Below are 19,039 nucleotides of genomic sequence, written 5' to 3'. Positions count from 1 at the left end.
TGAAGGAACTTTTATGCCAAATCCATCTCATGTTAAGGAAAGGAGCGATCAAAGTGTACCGAATCTTCAAAGGGATGCAGGCTTCTAGTCAAGATTCTTCCAAATCAAGGAAAAATCGGGGGAGTGGCGCCCCATTCTGGACCTTCGTTCCCTCAAAAAGATTCTCAAGAAGCAAACTTTCCGGATGTTGTCTCTCCTAGAAGTGCTTCAATTACGGCCTCAAGGGGATTACAAGCCAACACTGGACCTTCAAGATGCCTATTTTTATGTCCCTATCCTACCCAGTCACAGAAACTTCCTGCGCTTCAGAGTGGCTGGCAGAGATTTCCAATTCCAAGTCCTTCCATCTGGCCTTCGCTCTGAACCCGAATGTTCACTAAGGTCTTGGCACCGGTGGCAGCATATCTTGGTCTAGCTGATGTCCAAATATTTCGCTATCTCGACGACTGCCTTATAAAGGCACAGTTGTTCGCAGTCGCAAGCAGACACACTCAATCATGCCTGTCTCTGTGTCTTTCCATCACTCTGGAGAAGTCTCAGTTCACCCCCTCTCAAGTGAGGACCTTCTTGGGGGCCATCATAGACACACAGCAAACAAGGGCCCTTTGTCTCCAATAAAAGACAACAGCAGATTTTCAAACTGGCAACTCCTGTGCACATAAAAGTATGTTTCTGTTCGACAGTTCAAATCGCTTCTGGGGATGCTGTCTTCCGGTATTCCCCTAATTCCCAACTCTCGCCTCAAAATAGGACCCCGACTGGAGAACTCGACAACCAATTGCAACAAGTCTCAGGGTACTTCGACGATGTCATCAACATAACGTCTCAGATATGAAGAGCATTGGTATGGTGGACTCGCATACCAAACATTTCTGCAGTTTGTTTGTAGTGGACACTCCAAATTTCATCCTCACGACAGATGCCTCCCTCGAATGTTGGGAAGGTCACCTTCAAGCCCTCACAGTCAAGGGGAAATAGAACTTGGCACATAAACCTTTTGGAGTTACTGGCGATATTCCCGGCTCTGAAGTCCTTTTGCACCCTCATTCAAGGAGCTTCAGTGTTGATCCGAATGGACAACACAACAACCTGACCCCAGGCCACCCCCCACGCCGCACGGCTCCTCCGCTGTGACCGCGTTTCTGCCCCTGGCGCTGCAGGTTCGCCCCTGACCTTGGTGTCCCCCTGCTGCTACCTTCTCCTTCTTTCTGCTGCTGCCCTCACTTGTGACTTGTGAATTGTGCTTTTTTTTCTGGACTTCTGCATTTTTCGGTATTTTTCGTAGTTGCCGTTGTATTTCTTCCCTCTGTGTGTGCCCCCCCGCTCCCCGCCGCTGCTCCCTCGCGCCCGCCCCTTTTCTTTTGTACTCCCTGCCCATTGCCCGCCCCGCTCCTGCCTCCCAGCTGCTCCTCCTTCCCACTTGGCCTCATATGGAGGCCGCACGGCGCAGGTGAGTGTGACCTGTGAAGAACCGGGCCTTATGGGCCTGGCGGCACAGGGCACGCCTTAATCTCCGAGGTCACCTGTCTTGTTGCACAGAGACACGGAACACTCTGTTGTCGTAGGAAACCGAATTTATTAGCTGCAGCTAGGCACAGTTGTCCTAGAAGTACACCAAGTATGTTCTCAGGAGACTGCCACTTTACTCCGTGGCTCACAAGCTTTTATGGTAAAAATGCAGTTGTACAAACATATACCCGATGCACAAAGTTACAGCCAGTCAGAAGAGTTTGAAAACAAAGTGTTGTGCAACCGGAATGTTCTCTGCTTACATGTTTGTGTGTTATTCGGCCCCTCAAGTTAATCAGTCTGGAATGAAAAGGCTTGTCTTGTATGCTTCAAAGGAAAGGTTGTAAAATAGGAAAACAAGAGGAGAGAATAGCGAAAGGCCGATAGATAAGATACGGCAAGAGAAGAATGCTAAAGGCTTAACAGATAGTTGGTACAAGGATTAGTTAGGCCGGGCGTTGTCTGGGCATGGTTTTGGACAAGGATGGAGGGGGTCTTGCGACATGTTGCAGTCAAAAAGGCAGAGACAATTCGTTTGTCGAGTGGCCTGTGTAAAGGCAACACAAAATGGTGGATGAATGTAAGATGGAGTCGAATTTAGAGAACCTCACCTGACCCCAGGCCACCCCCCATGCCGCACGGCTCCTCCGCTGTGACAGCGTCTCGGCCCCCGGCGCCGCAAGTTCGACCCTGACCTCGGTGTCCCCCTGCTGCTACCTTCTCCTTCTTCATGCTGCTGCCCACACTTGTGACTTGTGAATTGTGCTTTTTTTTTCTGGACTTCTGCATTTTTCTGTATTTTTCGTAGTTGCTGTTGTATCCCTGTCCTCTGTGTGTGCCCCCCCCCGCTGCTCCCTCGCGGCCCGCCCCTTTTTCTTTTGTACCCCCTGCCCATTGGCCGCCCCGCTCCCGCCTCCCAGCTGCTCCTCCCTCCCACTTCGTCTCATATGGAGGCCGCGCAGCGGGCGTGCTGAAGGCGCGCCAAAGGCAAGCCCGTCTGCACCCGTCCATGCCCTGGACCGCGCCCAGCGCAAGGAACCCTGGCCCTCGACGATGCCTGCCCACCCGACGGACTTACGACGGCACAACCATCCACGCACTCAACGCCGGACAGAACCCCGCCTGCTACCGAGCCATCCCGAAACGCACCCACGGACCCTTCACCTGCCAACCCTGCAAATTCACCTGCCTCCAAACCAGCACCGCACCCTCCAAGTCAGCTACCAGCAACAATCACCTCAAGTGCATCTTGCTCAACACCCGCTCCGTCCACAGGCATGGCGTCGAACTCTGGAACCTCCGGGACACAACATCACTAGACGTCGCCTTCCTCACAGAAACCTGGATGAACGCCTCCTCAGCCCCCGACATCGCCATAGCCATCCCGGATGGCTACAAGATCACCCAGAGGGACCGCGTCAACCAAACCGGAGGAGGCATCGCCATCGTCCACAGAAACACCATCCAAATCACGACCAACTCCGACGACACCCTCACCGCCGCCGAGCACCTTCACTTCCAGATACACACCGACCCCAAGACCACCCTCAGGGGCACTCTCATCTACAGACCCCCGGGACCACGCACACAATTCAGCGAAGCCATCACAGACCTCATCAGCCCGCACGCCCTAACCTCTTCAGACTACATCCTCCTAGGGGACCTCAACTTCCACCTGGAGAACAACAATGACAGCAACACCGCCGCCCTGCTGGACAACCTCGCCCACCTCGGACTCAAGCAACTGATGAACACCCCCACCCACTACGCCGGCCAAACGCTTGACCCATCTTCTCCTCCGGCAAGCACATCTCCTTTAGCCACTCCACCGGACTACACTGGACAGATCACAGCTGCGTCCACTTCAACTTCAGGAGAACCACGACCCACCACCACCCGCAACAGGTTCCTTGCAGAAGCTGGCGCAAGATCACCACCGACCAGCTCACCACCTCCCTCAGCCAGAACCCTCCCACCAACACGACGGACCCCAACGAAGCAGCCCACAACCTCACACAGTGGCTCACCAACGGCGCCGATGACCTCGCACCACTGAAGAACCCTCCCAGCAGACCCGGCAGCAAGAAAGCCTCGTGGTTTACCAAAGACCTCAAAAACTCTAAGAAAACCTGCCGCATACTCGAGAAAGCCTGGCGCCACGACCAGACAACAGAAAACATGACAGCCCTCAAGAACGCCACCCGCAATCATCACCAGCTGATCCGCACCACCAAAAGGACAACATTCAAAGAATGACTGGACAACAACACCCACAACAGCAAGGAACTTTTCAGCATCGTTAAAGAGCTCTCCAACCCAAGCACCTGCAACAACGACATCAAACCATCGCAAGACCCCTGCGACTCACTCGCCTCGTTCTTTCACTGTAAGATCGCCGACATACACAACAGCTTCAGCGCACAGACCACGCACCCTACCACCGAACCATTGCCCCCCACCACCACCCTATGCACCTGGACCTCGGTCAGCACCGAAGACACCACCCGAACGATGAACACCATCCACTCCGGCTCCTCAACCGACCCCTGGTCACACCACATCTTCAACAAAGCTGACTCCATCATCTTACCACAACTCCGGGACATCATCAACAGCTCCTTCACATCCACCACCTTCCCGGAGAGCCAGAAACATGCCGAGCTCAGCGCCCTCCTGAAGAAACCCACCGCGGACCCCACGGACCTCAAGAACTTCCGCCCCATCTCGCTCCTCCCGTTTCCGGCCAAAGTCATCGAGAAGACCGTCAACAAACAACTCTCCGCCTTCCTCGAGACAAACGAATCCCTTGACCCCTCGCAGTCTGGTTTCCGAGCAAACCACAGCACCGAGACCGCCCTCATCGCAGCTACCGACGACATCAGGTCCTTGCTCGACAACGGGGAAACAGCTGCCCTCATCCTCCTGGACCTCTCAGCAGCCTTCGACACCGTGTGCCACCGCACCCTAATACAGTGCCTCAGCAACACCGGAATCCAAGGAAAGGCCTTGGAGTGGATCATCTCGTTCCTCGCCGGAAGAACCCAGAGAGTCCGTCTCCCCCGTTCCGATCCGCGGCCACCGAAGTCATCTGCGGCGTACCGCAAGGATCCTCGCTCAGCCCCACCCTCTTCAACGTCTACATGAGCCCCCTCGCACCCATCGCACGCCAACACAACTTAAACATCATCTCCTACGCTGACGACACCCAGCTGATCCTCTCCCTCCCCATCGACCCACCACCGCCAGAGCCAGCCTCCAGGAAGGAATGAAAGACGTCGCAGAATGGATGAAGCTCAGCCATCTGAAACTGAACTCGGACAAGACGGAAGTCCTCATCCTGGGACCATCCCCCTCTGCCTGGGACGATTCCTGGTGGCCCCCTGCCCTGGGCACCGCCCCCAAGCCAACGGACCATGCACGCAACCTGGGCTTCTTCTTGGACTCCTCCCTCACGATGACCAAGCAAGTCATCGCCATCTCGTCATCCTGTTTGAACACCCTGCACATGCTTCGAAAAATCTTCTGGTGGATCCCCACCGAAACCAGGAAGTCGGTCACCTAGGCCCTCGTCACCAGCCAACTGGACTACGGGAACACCCTCTTCGCTGGAACCACAGCCAAACTCCAGAAAAGACTCCAGCGCATACAGAACGCCTCTGCACGACTCATCCTGGACATCCCCCGTCACAGCCATATCTCTCCCTATCTGAAAGACCTGCACTCGCTCCCCGTCAGCAAGAGGATCACGTTCAGACTCCTCACCCACGCACACAAGGCTCTCCACGACATGGGCCCCAAAAACCTCAACAGCCGCCTCACATTCTACACACCCACCCGCCAGCTCCGATCCGCCAGCCTCGCCCTCGCCACTGTCCCACGCAAAGCCACTGCCGCAGGAAGAGCCTTCTCCTACCTGGCGGCCACGACCTGGAACTCCCTCCCCACCCACCTATGGCTAACCCAGGACCATCTTTCCTTCCGGAAACAACTCAAGACCTTGCTCTTTGAGCAGTAGCGACCCCCTCCCTCCTCCCAGCGCCTTGAGACCCTTACGGGTGTGTAGCGCGCTTTACAAATCTGTTGATTGATTGATTGATTGAACAAGCATGAATTATGTGACCAAACAAGCGGGCACGAGATACACTTTGCTATCCCTACAAGCTCAGCACATTTGGGATTGGGCGATTCAACATCAGATCACAGCAGTCCATGTTCCGGGGGTGTCCAACCTTCTAGCGGACTCCCCGAGCAGGTCGGTCTCGTCAAACCACTAGTGGGAACTTCATCAGCCGACGCTGGACCGCATCTTTCAGCTTTGCGGACACCCCAAACTGGATTTATTGGTGACCAACCTGAACCGCAAATGCCCATTCTATGCAAGTTGGCTTCCCCACTCAGAATCGTGCAGAAATGCGTTTTTGATGAACTGTTCAAAATTTATGCTCACGCTTTTCCACTGATTCCTCTAGTCGCAAGGGTACTTTGGAAAATGCAGAAAGAACCCTGCAGCATTCTTCTCATAGCCCCCAGATGGCCTCACCAGTTCTGGTTTACGGAGCTCCTCCTTCTGTCGGAGTGCAATCCAATTTGGCTGCGCCCAATTTCAAATCTTCTTACTATGAACCATGGCCTGATCTGCCATCCGAATCCAACTGGTGCCTGAGCACTATGAGTTTGCTAATTTGATTATTCCTCCGAACTGCAGGGAGGTCCTCACTAACGCTAGAGCACCCTCCACTATCAAAACCTACAAACTCAAGTGGAAACGGTTCTATCTTTGGTGTGAAGCTTCAAATTTAAAGTCTTCATTTTAACTCTGAGAAGACAGAGATTCTACACTGTGCAGTAGATAGAATCCCTCCTAAACTTCCGCTTGTGTTTTGGCCAACATCCCCTGCTACTCCATTGGCTCCCAGTAGCCTGGTACATAATCTGGGAGTCATGGTTGACAACAAATTGACATTAGAAAACTGTCAACAAAACAGCTGGAAGTGGTTTTACTCTGATCAGAGCATTTCGGAAAATCCTTCCGATGTTCTCTTAACAGAACAGAGCGCTGATAGTCCGGAGCACCATCCTCAGTAAGCTGGACTATTGTGATGCCCTGTTACTAGAATCCCCGCAATATCTGATTGAGAGATTGCAGAGAGTACAGACCATGGTGGCCAAACTGGTACTAGTGCAACCACGCCGCTCCTCCGCCTCCCGGGCACTCTCAGATTTACACTGGCTGCCAGTCTCGCAGAGGATACGATTTAAGGCACTATGTATAGTATTTAAGGCTCTACATGGTCACTGTCCCAGATCTCTGCAGGAGAAACTGACATGGTATGTCCCTCCACGAGCGCTGCGCTCCTCATAGGCTAATCTGGTGAGGTTGCCTAAAGTTAGGAAAGTCAAATCAGGAGGTAGGGCCTTCAGTGCGGCAGCGTCCCGCCTTTAGAATACTCTTCCATTTGATACGAGACAAATGGACAACATCCTGCAGTTTAGAAAAAGGTTAAAAACCTGGCTCTACCCTCGAGTATGCTCCTTGGCATCCTGCTAACTCCATCCTGGCAGGGGACACAGTCTCTCGGCCCTAAGCTAGTCGCCTGTATCACAGCGCCAGGTTACCCGTAGGGTGTCAGTTGCTAACTTAAATAAATAAATGTTCACCCTGTTCACTCTACGCCAATTAGCAAAATCCGGCCTCTCTCACTCTACCCTGAAGGTTTTTCTGGATGCAGTTTCCAGATTGCAGCACAATGGCTCCAATTCTCTTTATTCTTCAAGAATTATTCAACAATTTTTCAAAGGCTTATTTCAGATGTTCCCTCCAATTCGACGCCCGCCTCCTCCTTGGCATCTGAACATTGTATTGGCACAACTCATGAAGTCCCCATTTGAGCCCATTCGTAGGGCTGATCTTAAATTCATCTCCTGGCAGACATCACTGCTTTTAGCTCTTACTTCAAATCAGCGAGATACAAGCTTTTACTATCAAACCACCTTTTCTTCAATTCACCAAAGACGCTGTGGCGCTCCGCACTAATCCGGCCTTAATTCCTAAAGTTTGAGCATGTCATCTTAAAGACTTTTTCCCCTAATACACAGTTGCCAGCAGAATAGACTTTACATTCTCTAGATGTTAAGAGATGTTTGACATTTTATTTGCAAAGAACAACCAGTATACGTAAAACTGATCAGCTCTTCATAGCCTACGGCAGGATGCGTAAAGAACCTCCAGTTGCTAAACAGACTATTGCACGTTGGATATCTAGAGCAATTTCCTTTTGCAATCAGTAAGCAGGCAAGACACTTGAAGCAACGATTAAAGCACACTCTACTAGCGCAGTCTCCTCTTCTACTTCTCTCTTTGGTGGTGTGCCTCTTCATCAGATTTGCAGAGCTGCGACCAAGCACTACTGTCTGGAAGCTGCCAACAATGCTGACACAGCTGTTGGGCAAGCGGTGCTACGTAATCTTTTTAAGTAAGGTGAGCCTCTGTTTCTTACCTCCTCCTGCACACATTGTATACATGTATATATTTCTGCTTTTTACAGATGTGCCCATGTTTACTGCTATACTGTAATATATGTATATGTATTCTCTCGTACTCTGTTTACAATGTACTTATGGCTTACTATGCATAGTTCTCGAATTACTGCTATCTACTCTGATTCAAGCATGTGAATCTATGAAAGATACCCCAATACTGGAGAAGAACATAAGTTACTTACCTGAAAACTGTGCTTCTCCAGTATTGATATCTTTCATAGATTCACATGTGACTCACCCACCTCCCCTCAGAGGCTCCCCTCTTCTCCTTGGCTCTTATGCCACACTTGTGCTAAAAAATTGGAGAGCCTGAGCCTCTGAGGAGAAGGTTCCAGAGGGTGCTGTCGCCTGATTGGCTGGAGTTTGGACCATATCTAATGACTTTGACATGACTGTCACCCTCACTCTGTCTGTCGCCCTCACTCTGTCTGTCGCCCTCCCTCTGTCTGTCTGTCGCATCACCACTGCATCACTCAGGGGCACCACAACATCACTATGCGTTACCACAACATCACTATGCGTTACCACAGCATCACTGAACGCGACAGCATCACTCAGCGCCACCAAAACATCCTTCAGCGCCACCACAGCAGCAATCTGTGCAACAATTCAACAACTAGTTCAAATATGTTCTCTCAATGTTTTAAGCTTTATTACAAATGTCACAAAAAGATGTTAATATTTCACTTCTGTTCTTGGATTTTCGTCACAATACAATACTCTGAACATAATCTTCACAAAAGTTATTTACAAACGTTTAAGCAATTGCCATTATAAATTACAATAACTTTTACTCAAGTATTAATTATTTAAAAAAATTAAAAGCCATTGTTATTTGTAACATCAATAATCTAAGTCACGTAAATACAACACATATTGCATTACAAATGCAATAGATGTCACATTTGCGAAAGTTAAAACTATTGGCATTGTAAATGACAAAGCTATTAATTTCGCTATTTTCAAAACCAACACATAAATAAAAAATGTGTCATTTACTATACCAATAGCCCAAACTTTCCTAATGCAAGACCTATTGCATTGCAAATGCTTGTTATAATTACAAGGGTGTGACAACACCACATAACACCGCATAAGCAACAAGTGCAGATTAAACCACAGGGTTAAAAAAAAAAAAACACACACACCGTGAGCTTAAACCTGTACTAAACACACACGCCTCAATAACAGGTACATCATAGAAAGACTGATGGACATAATGAAGCGGGCCTAGAGATACATGCATAGCACAGACAAGATAAAGCTCTTGATTTAGAGTTTGGTGAGCAGGGTACTCCTTCACAAGCGTGGTGTAATGTAATGTATACTTGTAAAGCGCACTGTTGCCAAGCGGCTTCCTGGCGCTGTATACCACTGGGGAACCCGTCCTGGCTTTCCCTGTGGGATGGTCCCTCCTGGGTGTCCCCAAGGTGAAGCCAGGCATCCCTGGCGTTGGTGGGGCCGTTGTGGAGATGAGGCAAGCTAATGCCCTGAGTTGCAGAGTGAGACCCCTGGTTAGAGTAGGCACCGAAGCGAGAATTATCGAGTCTGCTGACCCTGGTCCACGACCCTGCCGCGTTGGGAATTGAACCCTGGTCCCGGGCCGTCCTCTGCTTCCCGGTCTGCCGCCTCTAACCAGTGAGCCACATTACTACAACACATATTGTAGATCAACTTCCTATAGATGGTTGAGATTGCTTTTTCGGTCAGGGGCTTAGTTAGCAGCTGGTCCTCCAGTGGGGATGCATCAGGCAACTTCCCCCCCCCCTTCCCAGATGTTACCTTGCAGAGCGTGACCCACCTGCAAATGTCAGAACCGTTTTTAGTCGCCTAATTCATACCAATCGGACCATCGAGTTGCACCTCCACCAGCGAATGGTCTGAGATTCTTCTGCCTGTCAAACCACATGCCATTCACTATTTCATAGTGTTTTTCTGCTTTTATTTACCACTTGTTTTATGCATGTGGTTGGTTGGGGGGGAGGAGATGGGCGAAGCAGGGGAGGGAAGGGGAAAGATATTTCTGACAGAGGGAAGAATTGTGTGTTTCCCCCAGTTAGTAAAAAAACAGCATAAGTCTTGGCTGCTTCTGCTGCACCCAGAGTCTTGTGGGTCTTTTCAGTCTAATTTTTCTGTCTGGAAAAAAATTGTGTCCTGTTTTTCTGCACAAAAGCCTAACGACTGATAATCAGGTGGAATAAAATGAACACATGAAAGTACTCCTTAATTTCATTGCCCTTGATTCATACTCTGGGCCATAGTTGAGGGATAGGTCTAGGCATAGTCCTCGCAACACACAATAGATTTGCGTGCGGCAGAGGCCAGAGCTCAAAAGTCAGGTTACCAGATACAAGTAGGTGGTAACTCAGGGCAGGGGAAAGCCTGTTGTCTGTGGAGGGGAAATTCCCATCCTAGAAATATACATTAAAATTAATTAATAGTATTCTATTTTAAATATCTTTTTGGTGCCAGTCCATATGACTTTAATGTATGCTTTTGGGATTCCATGTTACAAGTCCATAGGGTACATGTATCCTTTCTGAGCTTAATAAAATGTTGGAAATTCTACAAATCCTCACTCCTAGATCCAAGTACTCTCAGGCTACCATTCTACACTCTGCTCTGTCTGAAGAACGGCTCAACACTTTCAAAATTTTGCAATTCTGCATTGATATGGCTTGTAAATTATTTTTGGGGATATTTACATGTATTAACTATTTAATTTTAATACTATAGGTGATTGAAATTACGGACGAAGAAAGCAAGATTTAGCACCAGCCAACTGAATGTTAGTGCCATAAGAAGGATTATTTTGAAAAACCGAAGGACATCCAGCATTCTAAGTTTAAACAATTTCCAAAATCTAGGTGTGGCGAGGAAGTAGGAGATGAGGAAAGTACTATACCTGTAAGTCTCTAATTTTGCATTTCGTTAACCCAGAGCAAAGTCATATCTGTCCACACAGCATCAGAAATAGTGCCAGAAAGACCAATCACAACATCCTCATCTGAAATATTATCAGAAAGACAAATTGTCTCAGCATGACAGAATAACGTTCATCTAAAGGACGCATGATCTAAAGCATCATGTAATTCCGGAGAGGAAGCACACACTGCATAAAAGAAAGATATAACAAAAGGTTTCTTCTGCAAACCATCAAAGAAAAGACACTGATAGAAGACTCTGAAGCTGACACGCTAACAACCAAAAGATTGGAAAATCACCTTTGTTCAACAACCGTTTTTAACCACTTACGCAAGTTTGAGACTATCTGCCTCGGGATAGAACACCTCGACCCACTCTGCTCACTCTGGCGAAAACCTTAAAAATTCACCACTTTATTGTGTTCATGACCATCTCAGATTGTTTGCTTTTTATTGTGTACTGTTCTGTAATTCTATGTAAATCGCCTCAACCTTATCTGTTGTGCAGGAATGATATGTAAAACTGTTAAATATCAAAATGGATTAAATGAGCACCATTGCGCTATAGCTAATATAAATAAATCCTCGTCTTCAGAACTACAATCCTTAACCTTACACCAAACACAGAACGGGTAAAAGGAACTGATGTTCTGCGACTGGTGAGACACAATATTACTGTGCACGTTCTAACGCCCTCAGTTACTGCCATTACGCCAGTGCAAAACGGTACTTCTCAGTTTAATCATTAAATATCAGACTAACTCCTTATCACTGCATTGCTAAGAACCTATACAAATAGATTTGAGAAAAACTTCAGTCACAAAATAAGTTGCTGCCGGAGAGGCTATAACCAAAAGACTATTATCTGCTACAAACATTTCGACAAGTGTTACAGGGCTGCATCCAGACATATTTTGCTCAATTCAAGTGTTAAGAAGATTACACACAATATCTTTTAGAGATAAATGTTGAACATTATCTAAACAAGCCCGACTCTAAAATCGGGTTCACTCTTACCGTGGCATATAAGCAAGAGAAAACTAAATGTAGAGATATTAACTCTAGGAATACACCTTTTAAAAACACGGGCTGTGAGAACAATTTCAGTGTTCAAACCTGCCTCAATCAAAGCAAAATAACCCAAGTTGGGGAAAAAGTTACCCGAGCCAAAAAAGATTAAGCCATAAATCTCATCTCACTGAATTTGAGAGAATGCACACTGGGAAAATCCTCTCTCAGTGCTCTGAATGCCAAAAAAGTTTCAGCAGTAAATCTTATCTCACTGAGCATATGAGAATCCACACTGGGGAAAAACCTTATCAGTGCTCTGAATGCCAGAAAAGGTTTAGCTTAAAAGCGAGTCTGTATCGACATGTGAGATTCAGCCATAAATCACATCTCACTGAATTTGAGAGAATGCACACTGGGAAAAACCTCTCTCAGTGCTCTGAATGCCAAAAAAGTTTCAGAGATAAATATTATCTCACTGAGCATATGAGAATCCACACTGGGGAAAAACCTTATCAGTGCTCTGAATGCCAGAAAAGGTTTTGTAACAAACAAAGTCTTTCTCGACATGTATTAACCCACTCTGTAGAAAAACCTTATCAGTGCTCTGAATGCCAGAAATGTTTCAGTTTAAAAAGTAGGCTCACACATCACATACGAATCCACACTGGGGAAAACCCCTATCAGTGCTCTGAATGCCAGAAAAGGTTTAGTTTCAAACCGCAACTTTATCGGCATGCATTAACCCACTCTGTGGAAAACCCTTATCAGTGCTCTGAATGCCAAAAAAGTTTCAGCAGTAATTCTTATCTCACTGAACATATAAGAATCCACACTGGGGACAAACCTTATCAGTGCTCTGAATGCCAGGAAAGGTTTTATAACAAAAAAAGTCTTTCTCGACATGTAATAACCCACTCTGGCAAAAAACCTCACCAGTGCTCTGAATGCCAGAAAAGGTTTAGTTTCAAAGACAGTCTAAATCGACATCTACTAACCCACTCTGTGGAAAAACCTTACCAGTGCTCTGAATGCCAGAAATATTTTATTAAAAAAGGAGACCTTACTGTACATACAAGGACCCACACTGGGGAAAAACCTTATCAGTGCTCTGAATGCCAGAAAAGGTTTTGTAAAAAACAAAGTCTTTCTCAACATGTATTAACCCACACTGGGGAAAAACTTTACCAGTGCTCTGAATGCCACAAATGTTTCAGTACAAAAAACAATCTCATTCATCATATAAGAACCCACACTGGGGAAAAACCTTATCATTGCACGGATTGCCAGAAATGTTTCATTAGCCAAGCCCAGCTCACTCTGCATAGAAGAACCCACACTGGAGAGAAACCTTATCAGTGCCCGGAATGCCAGAAATGTTTCATTGACAAAAACAGTCTCACTCATCATATAAGAACCCACACTGGGGAGAAACCTTTTCAGTGCTCTGAATGCCAGAAATGTTTCCGTGTAAAATTCAGACTCACTGAACATACAAGAATCCACACAGGGGAAAAACCATATCAGTGCTCTGAATGCCAGAAAAGGTTTTGTAAAAAACAAAGTCTTTCTCAACATGTAATGAACCACACTGGGGAAAAACCTTATACGTGTTTTGAATGCCAGAAAGGTTTCAGTTTAAAAAGTAGTCTCACAAAGCACATAAGAATCCACACTGGGGAAAAACCTTATCAGTGCTCTGAATGCCAGAAATGTTTCAAAAACAAACTCGGTCTCACCCAGCATATACAGACCCACACTGGGGAAAAACCTTATCAGTGCTCTGAAAGCCAGAAAAGGTTTTGTAACCAACAAAGTCTTTCTCAACATTCAATAACCCATTCTGTGGAACAACCTTATCAGTGCTCTGAATGCCAGAAATGTTTCAGTAAAAAAAGTAGTCTCACACGACACATAAGAATCCACACTGGGGAAAAACCTTATCAGTGCATTGAATGCCACAAATGTTTCAGTGAAAAAATCAATCTCACTCACCATATAAGAACCCACACTGGGGAAAAACCTTATCAGTGCTCTGAATGCCAGAAATGTTTCAGTGAAAAAAGACATCTCACGCTGCATATAAAAACCCACACTGGGGAAAAACCTTAGAGTGCTCTGAATGCCCAAAACATTTCAACCGTAAATCACTTCTAACTGCACATGTGAGATTCCACACTGGGGAAAAAACCTTATCAGTGCTCTGAATGCCAGAAATGTTTCAGTGACAAAAGAAGTCTTTCTCGACATACAATAACCCACACTGGGGAAAAACCTTATCCATGCTCTGAATGTCAGAAATGTTTCAAAAACAAACTCAGTCTCACTCGGCATATAGGAACCCATATTGGGAAAAAACCTTATCAATGCTCTGAAGCCCAAAAGATTTCAAACTTAAATCACTTCTAACTGCACATGTGAGATTCCACACTGGGGAAAAACCTTATCAGTGCTCTGAATGCCAGAAATGTTTCAGTGAAAGAAGAATACTCACTACACATACAAGAACCCACCATGGGGAAAAACCTTATTGCATTGAAAGCCACAAATGTTTCAGTGAAAAAATCAATCTCACTCACCATATAAGAACCCACACTGGGGGAAAACCTTATCAGTGCTCTGAATGCCAAAAATCTTTCAGCCGTAAATATGATCTCACTGCACATTTGAGAATCCACACTGGGGGAAAAACATCAGTGCTCTAAATGTCAGAAAAGATTCAGAGGTAGTGATGGTTACATGCACCATAAGAAAACACCCCATCAAAAATACTTCAGTGCTCCAAGTGCCAGAAAAGCATCAATTTTAAATGCAATCTCACCTACATGAGAAGACGCACACAGGGAAAAAACATTACCTATGCTGTGAATGCCAGAAATTCCTATTTTTTGATAGGCACAGCCTCACTAACCATAATCCACTCCATACTGATGAAAACCTTATGAGTGCTCTGAATGCCAGAAAAGCTGCAGAGACAAACGTTATCTCACCTTGAGAAACTCCACACTGAAGAAAATCCTTATGCTGTAAAAGCTTGAATCTGAAAGACAGAGTTATGCTTCATGAGAGATCCAACTCTGGGGAAAAACCTTATGAGTGCTCAAAATGCAAGCAAAGTTTTGGTCACAAATTACGTCTCACTTGTCATGAGCAAACTCACACGGGAGAAAAAAGTCTTATGTGTGTTCTGAATGTCAGATAAGGTTTAATCAAAAATCAATGTCACTTCACATGAGAGAATTCACACTGGACTAAAGCCTTATACAGGAGGGGAAAGCCAGAAACGTTATACTCAGAAAGGAGATCTCACAAAACAATAGAAATGCACCCGCACCAGGTAAAAAGTAAGGCGTATCTTGAGTTGCAGAAAAGCTTCTAACAACCTGACTTTACATGAGAGAGCACATATTGTAGTTGCAATAGGATTATTCAAGAAATTCTTGCAGGATAACTTAGGCTGCCCGCAGGCAACCTCCAAAGAAATTTCAGGCCTTGAAAATGTTTTAATTGCAACAAAATCCACAATTTGAGTATCTGAAAGTTACAAAACTCTCAAGGTCTTTACTTGACACAGAGAAGTGTTAGTACTTGCAAACATCAATTAATTAACAAAAAATTCACAATATTAATGTCTTAAATTTTCTCCATTCAAAAGGTTTCTACTCACACTTGTTTCTTAACATATGACTGAAATCTAGATGTTCATGCTAAGATTAGGCCTAGGCGGTGTTCCTCAATGAAGAACTCGGCAAAGTGTCAAAAAAACTCAACCGCTCAACGTTGAGTTCTGCGAGCAGCAGAGTGCGTTAGGGTCAATTTGAACCGCTTTTTCGGCGAGTAGCACGCTACTCCAGGATCCCAAAATGATTAGTGGTGAATTAGTGTAGGGAAATATGAAATGTATTTGAGAGCTGGACATGTTGGTCTGTTAGTTGGGTTGAAAAAGAGACTGGAGGGATAGAAGAGGGAAGGTTTTGCATTTATATAGCGCTTGCTACCCCTGATGAAGTGTTGAAGCGCTTTCAGCGAGTAGCATGCTACTCCGGAACCCAAAAAGATGAATAGATAGATCAATTATTGTGGGTAGGTTGTTTTATTATATAAATACAACTGTACGAACATTTATAAAATTCTCTTGTAAAGTTGTATCCAAGTGTCGTGTATAGTCTCTGATAATAATGTATACAAAGTTGGCTTGCCATCAAGACTGATGCCCCGTAATATTGATGCAGAGTCAGTTGTGCTGAAGTATTTTAGACACTTGTTGAATTGTAACATCCACCTCATAGTGTTGTAGACGAATATAGGATCCTAGTGTAATTTTCCCGATTCACTTCTCTTGCATGAGAAAGAAGACTGCTCAATAAATAACCTTTTTTTATTGAAAACACCCATCTCTCTATTTCTCTGCAAATCCTGGTGAAACGAAGCATGCACAATTGACTGAGTGAAATAGCAATCTATGGTTTCCGCAACTCTAGAGATATATTTCTTATTCTTGGGGAACAAAGTTGTCATGTTTATGCGGTTGTCAGAAACTAATCCCTTCTTGTGAATTCGAGAAAGTTTCTAGTGACCTCTGAGCTAGCTGGCATTCACAATTAAGTCTAACATATTCAATAGAGTGTGGTAAATAAATAATTAAATACCGGTACTATTTTTGAATACATTAATAATAACAGATAGCTCAATAAATAAGAGGCAGGATCCGAGGAATCTGAGTCGAACGGGCTTTATTCAGGCAAAAGTGAAGGGACAGGATCGGGAGAGCCTGAAATAAAATAGAGAGGCAGCTGCAACGTTTCATCAACAGTACAAGATATATATAGTAGAATATCACAATTACATTACATACAGTAGGCGTAACTAGTGACAAGCGTAAGATAAGAAGACATGGGCGTGAAAAGAAGGCGTGCACAGGGCGTGCACGTAGACATGTGATGAGAACGTCACAGAAGTGTCATGAATGGGCGGAAACATGGAGGGGGCTACCTGAGCAGCTGAGACCTTTTACCTAGTGGTGCGCGCAAACGGGCAATGACGCGTTACCGGGGAGAGCTGGGGGCTATGACTTCTGCACTAGAAGAGGAGACTAAAGTCTGCGGTGTCAGGACGACATGTACCTATAGCATATCTGGTATCTGGTGTTTGGAGTACATGTTGATAGAATCTAAAAGTTATCAGGGCAAAGGCTACTTGACACTAAGACTGGTGCATGCATATATTCTACATGTATTGCGTGTGCTATGAATCGTCCAGGAATATTAATTCAGTAATTCTCTTGCCTGGAGACAGAAAGACTAGACTATGACTGAAACTGTTTATATGGTTCGCTAGCTTAGGAATGTGAAGACGGAGAGCTGAACTGATAACTAGAGGCATAACATATTCTTGGCAGACAGGCAGGCAGAGCCAGGCCGGGCACCGCGCTGCGCGGCAGGAAGTAAGTGAAGGGTCAGGGATGCAGGTGGTGGCTGCTTCGCTCCTCGGAGTAGGTTCAGGAGACTGTAGCTTGAATCTGATGTCCGGGCCCTTTTGAGGCCTAGAAACGGGGACAATTCAATGAATTAACGTGCACACTGTAAACGTGGCAACATAGGCCTAATACTTGTTGTTTTCACGAGAACTGGAAACTGGCATACTAGAGTTGGACACAACTATAATTGCGTCTTTAATCGATCATAGGGGGATATATGCATATCGATCATGCACATATAACATAGGATGGGGAACACGTAGGCACATATGACAAGGCAAAATTCAATTTTCCTCAAGAGACCTAGTCGACTTCAGTCCTACGTCTAAACTATTGTTTATGTTATTCCAATACGCAGAGCCTATTGGGAATATAGGAACTACACTACAGTAGGTACTGTTGTTTGTATCATGTCCATATTGTAGGCAGACACAAACGCCGAAATAGTGCACTATTTATATTAAGCATAATGTAGGTGAACAGATCACAGTAACCACTGTACAAGCTGTAGTAGGTGCTTAGAAGTAGAGTGACATAGAGGGCAATAAACACTCCACTTACTCTGTCACTAGCTTAGTACAGACGAACGCCAAAGGCTTCGTACATGATGAAGCATCAGAGTGCACCCTCTTTCTGCGTCCCATGGGCATTTTGGCTTTTGTTCTACAGAAGAGGCTGCAGACTCTTACATAGTCCTTTATGTAGTGTGGATCACATTGGAGAGATTCTCAGCGGGCATGCTTACCTTTGTATTGGGCATGGCCACATTCAAATGTGGGAAAACCTTTTGTCTTCCGACTGCACTGTATTATTGAAACGGGCGAAAGGGCAAACAAGCAGTGAGGAGACGCACTGATTGTATATCACCACCTGACAGGATGGTGACAGAACCCAACCACCTGCAGGGGAAACGTGCCACCTCGTTTAATAGCTGCCAGGCGCTTTACTTTGTAAGCAGACTGGTGGTTTACAACTGTACCTACGTTGGGGCACCAAATGCTTTTTCCAGCATAATCTGGTGTACTCCCCCTGTGTGACATGACAGCACCCACTGAAGACTGCACCGTTGTGTAGTCTGGGACAGGACAGTTCACCTTCCCTGTAATTCTGAACTGGGCCTTTAAATACGGTACTATTTTGTGTGCCTATTTAATTCAGGTATACAAAGAATGTGGTACTACTTGTATACTAAGGTACATAATGAGATTACGTAGATTACACCTTTGTGTGCCTAATGCTGCCATTTGCCTTTCAAGACCAGTGATTAATGTGGCTTTATGAAGTTCAACGCCATTGGGTGTTCCCGACCTGTCTGATACTTGCATATGGAAAAGATGGGCCATTTGGAACCTAAAGATAGATAAACATATTCATAGGTCACGATTTAAGTCTGCATCTAAAATAAAACTGAAAATTAGGAGAGGTGATAAGTGAGATGTTAAAAGGCAGCCGCTTATCGAGTTGCATTTGTAAGTAGGTCTCCCTATATTATGAGATCTATTCCTGCTTCAGTCCTTAATTGCAATGAATACTTTAATACCCAGGCATGAAGTCATTGTCGAGCTGTTTAAATGTCCCTGTC

General features: G+C 45.7%; 1 long non-coding RNA gene across 1 annotated transcript in view; it reads left to right on the top strand.

Moving 5' to 3' along the window:
* LOC144807695 (uncharacterized) overlaps nt 1-11,098 on the top strand; it is a 105,662-nt gene extending 94,564 nt beyond the window's left edge. The window contains exon 3 of the long non-coding RNA XR_013606385.1: nt 10,786-11,098. This is a non-coding gene — a long non-coding RNA (uncharacterized LOC144807695). The remainder of the gene's footprint in view (nt 1-10,785) is intronic.
* The last annotated feature ends 7,941 nt before the right edge of the window (nt 11,099-19,039 follow it).

Source organism: Lissotriton helveticus, chromosome 1_2 (genome assembly GCF_964261635.1).
Source record: "Lissotriton helveticus chromosome 1_2, aLisHel1.1, whole genome shotgun sequence".
NCBI lineage: Eukaryota > Metazoa > Chordata > Amphibia > Caudata > Salamandridae > Lissotriton > Lissotriton helveticus.
This window is presented reverse-complemented; position numbering and strand designations above follow the sequence as displayed.